The sequence below is a fragment of the Trachypithecus francoisi genome, unplaced genomic scaffold, assembly GCF_009764315.1.
Source record: "Trachypithecus francoisi isolate TF-2019V2 unplaced genomic scaffold, Tfra_2.0 Lachesis_group3, whole genome shotgun sequence".
NCBI classification, from domain to species: Eukaryota; Metazoa; Chordata; class Mammalia; order Primates; family Cercopithecidae; genus Trachypithecus; species Trachypithecus francoisi.
The window spans coordinates 104,817,415-104,825,619 of NW_022681468.1; the positions used below are offsets into that span (position 1 = coordinate 104,817,415).

At 42.9% G+C, this 8,205-nt stretch overlaps 1 pseudogene; it reads right to left on the reverse strand.

Moving 5' to 3' along the window:
- Window positions 1-365: 365 nt before the first annotated feature.
- Window positions 366-1,348, reverse strand: LOC117071202 (annotated as a pseudogene).
- Window positions 1,349-8,205: the final 6,857 nt, after the last annotated feature.

Sequence of the window (8,205 nt, forward strand, 5' to 3'; positions counted from 1 at the left end):
AAAGGACCAGTAACACTGGGACCAGGGCTACTGCCAGGGCAAGCCAAAGTCTGAGAGGCTGGAGGAGCCTGGAGTATGTGCCAAACATCCATCGGCAGAGCAAAGCACAAGCATGGAGCACAAGTCCAGAGAAAGGCATGCAAGAGAGAAAAATAACCTCCCAGCCCAGTCTTTCCATGGTGTGATCATATGTTGAGTTCTGTATTTAGATGTCTGTGAGATTGCCTATTGTATTCTTCATACAAATCCCTCTTAAGCCAGCCAGAATAGGCTAAGATAAATGTAATTTTACTTGGCTGGAGTGCAGTGGTGTAATCACGGCTCACTGTAGCTTCAACTTCTTGGCCTCCCACTTCAGCCTCCCAAGTAGCTGGGACTAGTCATGAGCCACCACACCCAGCTAATTTTTTGCATTTGTCTCATAAAAATATTATATTTTTCAGAAGAAATCTTACATATAATACATTGAAAATCACTGAATGCTTTTGCTTCATCTTTTTTTCTGTGAATGTGTAGGTGTTTGAGTCTCTTGTATTTTTTCTTTTACACAGGATATGGGCTTTTTGAAAACTATTTCATTATCTTCATCATCATTATTCATTTCAGCCACTTCAGATTTTCCTCTCTCCAAAAATGTTGACGTACAAACTGGTGTGGGGCCCTGGGTATCCGCAGTCTTCTCAGGAGAGTCAGGAGTGCCTAAAACCTTTTTCTTCTTCTTACATAAAACCTGGCCTTTTGTAGACATCCGAAGATTTGTTTTTGAAATACTTTCCATTTTCTGTAAAATCAAAGAAGGAAAATCATAATCAATTCCTTTTCAAGCTAATTTCTTCCTGACTAATCTTTCTTTCTTTTAAATCGCCCCTCCATCTGCAGCTTTTGTGTAAGTGCCAATTCTGATTATACGCTTCACTGATGGATATGATGGCTGCTTAAATGGAATATCCCAGTCTTTAAAGAGTTCTTTCTGACTTTTTCAGGTGGCATAAAATGACACTCTGAGAGTCTTTCACCAAACAGGTAGTTGTTCATCATTTCAGCAACTATCTTGGCAATATCCTCAGACTCACTCCACACTTGCATAGCCTTTGCTATTTCCAGTCCTTTTCTTTCTGGATAGTCTGAACCTTGTAACAGTGCCACACTGGGAGAAATAGAATAGGATCTGGGTTTTGTTCAGTAGGTTAGGTAGGTGGCGCACATACACTACTCCAGGAGTAAGTTGTTCTTGTTTGTTTTCCCAGGTTATGTGCTTGTGAACCTGTGCCACCTCTTTTTGAAACTTGGCATCTTCCTGCAGGTTCAGCAACAGGATTGGCCGAGCCGGGTCAGAAAAGGCTGCCATGCCAAAAGTGGCAACACCAACTCCATGCAGCACTCCCAGAAACACCCATTTTCTTGTATTTTTAATACAAGCAGGTTTCACCACGTTGCCCAGGCTGATCTCGAGTGATCTGCCTGACCTGACTCCCAAAGCACTGGGATTATAGGCATGAGCCACTGCACCCAGCCTTGACTTTGAAATATATGTTGTACATCCAGTCAGCAGTGAACTCTGGGGAAACACCAAAGATGAGGATAATGAGAGAAGACACACCTCCAGTTAAAGGAGTAAAGAAGAGATGCTTGAACTTATGTTTTAAAAAGTTGCTGCAGGCTAGACACAGTGGCTCATGCCTGAGTCACAGCACTTTGGAAGGCCGAAGTGGGTGAACCGCTTGAGCCTAGAAGTTTGAGACCACCCTGGGTGACATGGCAAAACCCCATCTGTACAAAAAATACAATAAATTAGCCAGGCGCAGTGGTGCCTGTGATCCAAGCTACTCGTGAGGCTGAGGTGGGAGGCTGAGGCTGCAGTGAGCTGAGATCCACCACTCCACTCCAGCCTGGGCGACAGAGTGACACCCTGTCTAAAAAAACAAAAATAATAATAATTCACTGTTTTGGGTTTTGGGGTTTTCTGGATGAAACCTCTGTTTCCACTTAAAAAAAAAAGGTGGAGACAGTATGTATTACTGATTCAAAATCATAACCAGATGCTTAGAGTAAATAATTGTATCTATTGTTTCAAAAACCAACCGCAGGATTATTAAAAGGTAGTTTTATTGGATTTTTTTAAAAGCTGAATGATTCACTTAGGTTTGTCACTTCCAAGCCCATGTTTTACTACTTTGTAACCCTATTTGGAAGGAAAACTGCAGCTAAGATTATGATCCAGCCTGAGATGAAAAGTTTCACACAAATACACCACACATACACCCCACCACAGTATGATGACACAGCGACCCAGCCTTAGGCAAATGGTACCACTGCCAGCAAAGGCATTTTGTTCTTCATTTCTTCTAAAAGCAGCAAATGCTTTTAACGTTTTATTGAGATTCTCAACAGCTGCCATTTGGTTTGTATAGCAAATTGTTTACAAAGTAACATTTTTCCATTTTTTATATTTTCATGGACATTATGTTCTTCAGTTTTAAAGCCCTGTCTCTTTCCCAAAGAAAGATTAATAGCTACGAAATAACGATTATTTAGGAAAATAACAACAACAACAACAAATCAGCTTTTAAACACTTCTGGAACATGGGTAAGTATCCAAAGTCAAGACCTTCTGGGCCCAATGGAGGTGCTAGGCTGCCTCAGGACACCATCAGCACTTCCCCATCCACAACATCCTCAACAACTGGGAGCCATGTGCGGACCCTGGGAGGCTTCCTGTTCCACAAGCTCCCCTCCCTTTTTCCTCTCCACCCTTGCTGTTGGGCCTCCCCTCCAAATCTGCATAACAAAGGCAGCAGGGTCTTTTTTTTTTGAGACGGAGTCTCGCTCTGTGGCCCAGGCGGGAGTACAGTGGCCGGATCTCAGCTCACTGCAAGCTCTGCCTCCCGGGTCACGCCATTCTCCTGCCTCAGCCTCCCGAGTAGCTGGGACTACAGGCGCCCGCCTCGTCGCCCGGCTAGTTTTTTGTATTTTTTTAAGTAGAGACAGGGTTTCACCGTATTAGCCAGGATGGTCTCAATCTCCTGACCTCGTGATCCGCCCGTCTCGGCCTCCCAAAGTGCTGGGATTACAGGCTTGAGCCACCACGCCTGGCGGCAGCAAGGTCTTTAATACTGTTCGGCTTTGTAAATGGAGATAGGATACTCTAGAAAACTGAGCGATTCCCTGGTCCAGTCTGGGGGGATTGCTTGCTCAATCTATCATGACCCTTCACACAGACCCCCTTAGAGTTGTAAGCCCTTAAAAGGGACAGGAATTGCTTACTCAGGGAGCTCGACTTTTCAGATGCAAGTCTGCCGAAGCTCCCAGCTGAATAAAGCTCCTTCCTTCTTTTTTTTTTTTTTTTTTTTTTTTTTTAAGACGGAGTCTCACTCTGTCACCCAGGCTGGAGTGCAGTGGCTGGATCTCAGCTCACTGCAAGCTCCACCTCCCAGGTTTACGCCATTCTCCTGCCTCAGCCTCCTGAGTAGCTGGGACTACAGGTGCCTGCCACCTCGCCCAGCTAGTTTTTTGTACTTTTTTAGTAGAAACGGGGTTTCACCATGTTAGCCAGGCTGATCTCGATCTTCTGACCTCGTGATCCGCCTGTCTCGGCCTCCCAAAGTGCTGGGATTACAGGCTTGAGCCACCGCGCCCGGCCTAGCTCCTTCCTTCTTTAACCCAGTGTCTGAGGAGTTTTGTCTGCTGCTAGTCCTGCTACATTTCTTGGTTCCCTGACTGGGAAGCAAGGTGATTGGTGGACTGTTGAGGCAGCCCCTAGGTGACTTAGGCCTGCCCTGTGGAGCACCTCTGCGGGGGATTCCAACCAGCCTGAATGAGGCAGATCCAAAGAGCGCTGCCAGGTAGGCAATTGACCCAGAAGGACGCCTCGCCAAAGAAGCATGTGACAGGCCCCTGTGGAGGATCAGTGCAGTGGCTGAACACTGGGAAGGAACCAGCACTTGGAGTCCAGACACCTGAAACTTGGTAAAACTGTCTTTGGAACTTGCCCACTCCTTTTGAGTGGAAGCGTGGCCTGATCACCCACAGCATGCCTATACCGGCACTTTGGTTTTGGTTTTGACTTGACTTGGATTGCTTGATACTTTGGTTTTGACCTGGCTTGGATTTCTTGATACTCTGATTTTGGTTTTAAGTCTGGTTTAGTGTAAACTATAAAAGTGTATGTGTTCCCTTTTTGCCCATTCTTTGTTTTGTGTTGTGTGTGTGGTGTGAGTTTGGTGTTTTGTCTCAAGGAAGCATGGGTCAGGCACAAAGTAAGCCCACCCCACTAGGAACTATATTGAAAAATTTCAAGAAAGGATTTAAGGGAGATTATGGTGTTACTATGACACCAGTAAATTTAGAACTTTGTGAGAAATAGACTGGCCAGTATTAGACGTGGGTTGGCCATCAGAAGGAAGCCTGGACAGGTCCCTTGTTTCAAAGGTATGGCACAAGGTAACCTGTAAGCCAGGGAGCCAGACCAGTTCCCATACATAGACACTTGGTTACAGCTGCTTTTAGATGCCCCCACAGTGATTGAGAGATCAGCAGCATAAGTGGCTGGAAGAGGCAAGGAAAGACCAGCAGAGAGCGAGAGAGAGGAAAGAGATAGACAGGAAAAGAGGCAAAGAAAGAGAGGAAGAGACAGAGAGACAAAGAGGGAGTCAAGGAGAGGGAGAGAGAGGCAGAGAGTGAGAGGAAGAGACAGAGGCAAAAGGAAAGTCAGAGAGGCAGAAAGTCAAAGGGAGTAAGAGAGAGAAAGAGAGAGATATACAAGTAGTTAAGAAAAAAAAAGCATACCCTATTCCTTTAAAAGCCAAGGTAAATTTAAAACCCATAATTGATAATTAAAGGCATTCTCCTTAACCCTATAACACTCCAATACCACTTTGTTGTCAGTGTAAACGAGGGCATACCCTGAAAGCACTGAGGCCACTGATAACCCGTAGCCTTCCTGTCAAAAAATCCTTAACCCAGTAACCCACGGATGGCCCAAATGCATTCGATGTGTAGCAGCAACTGCTTTGCTAACAGAAGAAAGTAGAACAATAAGTTTTAAAGGAAACCTCATTGTGAGCACACCTCACCAGTTCGGAAGTATCCTAAGTTAAAAAAAAAAAAAAAAAGGCAAAAAGGTAGCTTACTAACTTAAAAATCTTAAAGTATAGGGCTATTCCATTAAAAAAAAAAAAAGATAATTTAACATTAATCACTGAAAATTCCCAGCCGGGCATGGTGGCTCAATCCTGTAATCTCAGCACTTTGGGAGGCTGGGGTGGGCAGATCACAAGGTCAGGAGATCGAGACCATCCTGGCTAACCCTTGAAACCCCGTCTCTACTAAAAAATACAAAAAATTAGCCGGGCAAGGTGGCGGGCGCCTGTAGTCCCAGCTACTCGGGAGGCTGAGGCAGGAGAATGGCGTAAACCCGGGAGGCGGAGCTTGCAGTGAGCTGAGATCCGGCCACTGCACTCCAGCCTGGGCGACAGAGCGAGACTCCGTCTCAACAACAAGTTTCCTAACAGAGATCTAAACCATAATTACCATACAAAGGTCCAACCAGACCTAGGAGAAACTCCCTTCAGGACAGGAGGGTAGATGGTTCCTTTCGGGTAATTGAAGGGAAAAAAAAAAAATAAGCCATTTATACCAATTCTAAGTTAATTTGGACTAAACAAGGTCTTATTAATAGCAAAGGATAATTGAAATCCCAAACTTACAAGATTTTCAACAAAAGTAAAGTTTGCTAAAAGTTAACAGTGTAACATGTATTATAGTAACTTCTAATCTTGTGGCCTTAGACAGTCTAGTCCACAGACACGAAAGAAGTTTGCTTTGGAAAAGAGAGATTATCATCTTTGAAAAAAGAAAGGAAAAAATGGAGGCAGAATTTATGTGAAAGAATGCTGCATGGTAAATTCTTATCCTGAAATAAGTTAACTGGTTGTTTAACGAAATAAATGTTTGTAATAAGTCAGAAAGTTGAGACATGTCGAAGAATTGTCTGCAAAAGTCATGAAAAAAATGTATGCAATAAATGTTGTATAATTTAAAAGTAATTAGGCCTCCTGAATGTAAAACTATTGAAAAAACAGTTTATGTGCAAGATGTGTAAGGAAAGTAAAATATACTTCTGGTAAAACGATTATATGGAGGCATAAGAATGTGGATTTTTTACCTACATTAAAAGGTTAAAAAAATTTGTTTGTTTTCAAGGTTTAAACAAGTCTTAAAACATTAGTTGTAAAGAAAATTCTGGGTGTAAACATATTAGCTAAAGTTAAAGGGGTATCATCCAGTTTTTCTGTGAACTGGACCTTAAAGTAAAAACACAATGGGTTTTTCTTAAAGCACTAACCTACTCTTTAACAAAAATTATAAAAGGTTAAAAAGAGTCTATAAAAATCTTACCTTATGGTCAGACATTAAAAATTGAATAAATATGTCTACAAAGTTTTATTAAAACTACGTTTTTCATTAATAACACACTAATATAAAGGTGAAATTTAGCTTATCTGGTATAAAAATCATACAGAAAGCATTTCCAAACATAAAATGGTGCCTGGCTTTCTTTGGTCTAAAAACTAATAAAAATAAGTGCTAAAGGAAATTTCTCAGTAAGAAGGCACCAAGGACTATAAAGTCCACTGCTGATATCCCCACATTTAAAACAAATGGTCAATTTCTCAAAAATTATATACTTGGTTTATCTTCCACTTTCCTTTCCCTCAAAACTAAAAGTCTTTTAGCACATGTACCACACCTAAAATTTCCAGTAAACCAGCACCAGCCTGAAGATCACATTCTCATCAAAGGATGGAAAGAAGGACAACTCAAGCCAGCCTGGGAAGGACCCTATCTTGTGCTACCGAGCACTGACACTGCTGTTCATACAGCAAAAAAGGAATGGATTCGTCACACCCGAGTCAAGAAAGTGCCAACCCCTCCAGAGTTGTGGGCCATAGTCCCAGGGGAAAACCCTACCAAACTAAAGCTAAGAAAAATTTAACTCTTTTATCTATTCTATTACTCTTTCTTCTTTCCTCACTGTATTGCTGATCATCTAGTTATTAACATAACCAAGTCAATTTCACCTCAAACTGTTGCATTTAATGCTTGCTTGTTATAACCTGTGGGGACTTGCCAAGTCAAAGACAGCTCTCTATTTCAGAAAAGTACTTCTGTCCCTCTTGACTCTCCTCAGACTAGGCATTAGTAAGTTAGGACCATTTAATTTGAGGAGATTTCAATAAAGACCCCAGTGTCAACCAGGAGTCTTGCCCCCTGCCTCCTCGCGATGTAGAACTTCTATCCCATAGTTGGTCCAGTGTTCTGTGGACCACTAAAGAGCAAGGATGGACTGCCCCAACCAGTTTTTGTAATATCCTAAAATCATACATTCATTTTACTGGAGGATCATAGAAGTTAAAGACTTAAAACAAACCTTGACAATTAACATAGGATACCAAGATGGAAATGCCTGGTTGGAATAGATCAAATATTCTGTCCACATGTTAAACAAAAGCAATTGTTATGCTTGTGCACATGGCAGACCAAAAGCCCACATTGACCACTTTCCACTAAGGTTGTCCTCCAGTCAACCAGGCATGGACTACATGGTAGCTCTTTTCCAGGATTCTACAGCCTTGAATAACAAGTTGTGCCAAGCTCTCTCTCTGCTATGTCCCAAAGTTCAACACCCTGAGGGTCAGCCCCTGAGGGCCATCCAGCTTCCATCTCCCAACACTAAGTTCACTTCGTGTCTGTCAAGACAGGGAGGAAACATAGCATTCCTTGGAGACCTGAAGGGATGCAGTGAACTTAAGAATTTTCAAGAGCTTAGCAATAAGTTAGCCTTTGTTCATCCCTGAGCAGATGTGTGGTGGTATTGTGGTGGACCTTTACTGGACACTCTGCTGAATAACTGGAATGGCACTTGTACTATTGCCCAATTGGCTATCCCTTTCACCCTGGTATTTCATCAACTAGAGGGAGGGTGGGTATTAGAAGAAGGATGGATCTGGTTATCAGACGGAAGAATAGCTGTGCCACAACTGCTAGGAGCTGCAGTCATACTGGCTGTGTATGAGACCACCCACCTAGGCCAAGGGTCACTTGAAAAGTTAAGCTGGTACTTCTACATCTCATGTCTGTCAACCCTTGCCAAAACAGTGGCACAGCAGTGTGTCACCTCCCGGCAGCACAGTGCTAGGCAAGGTC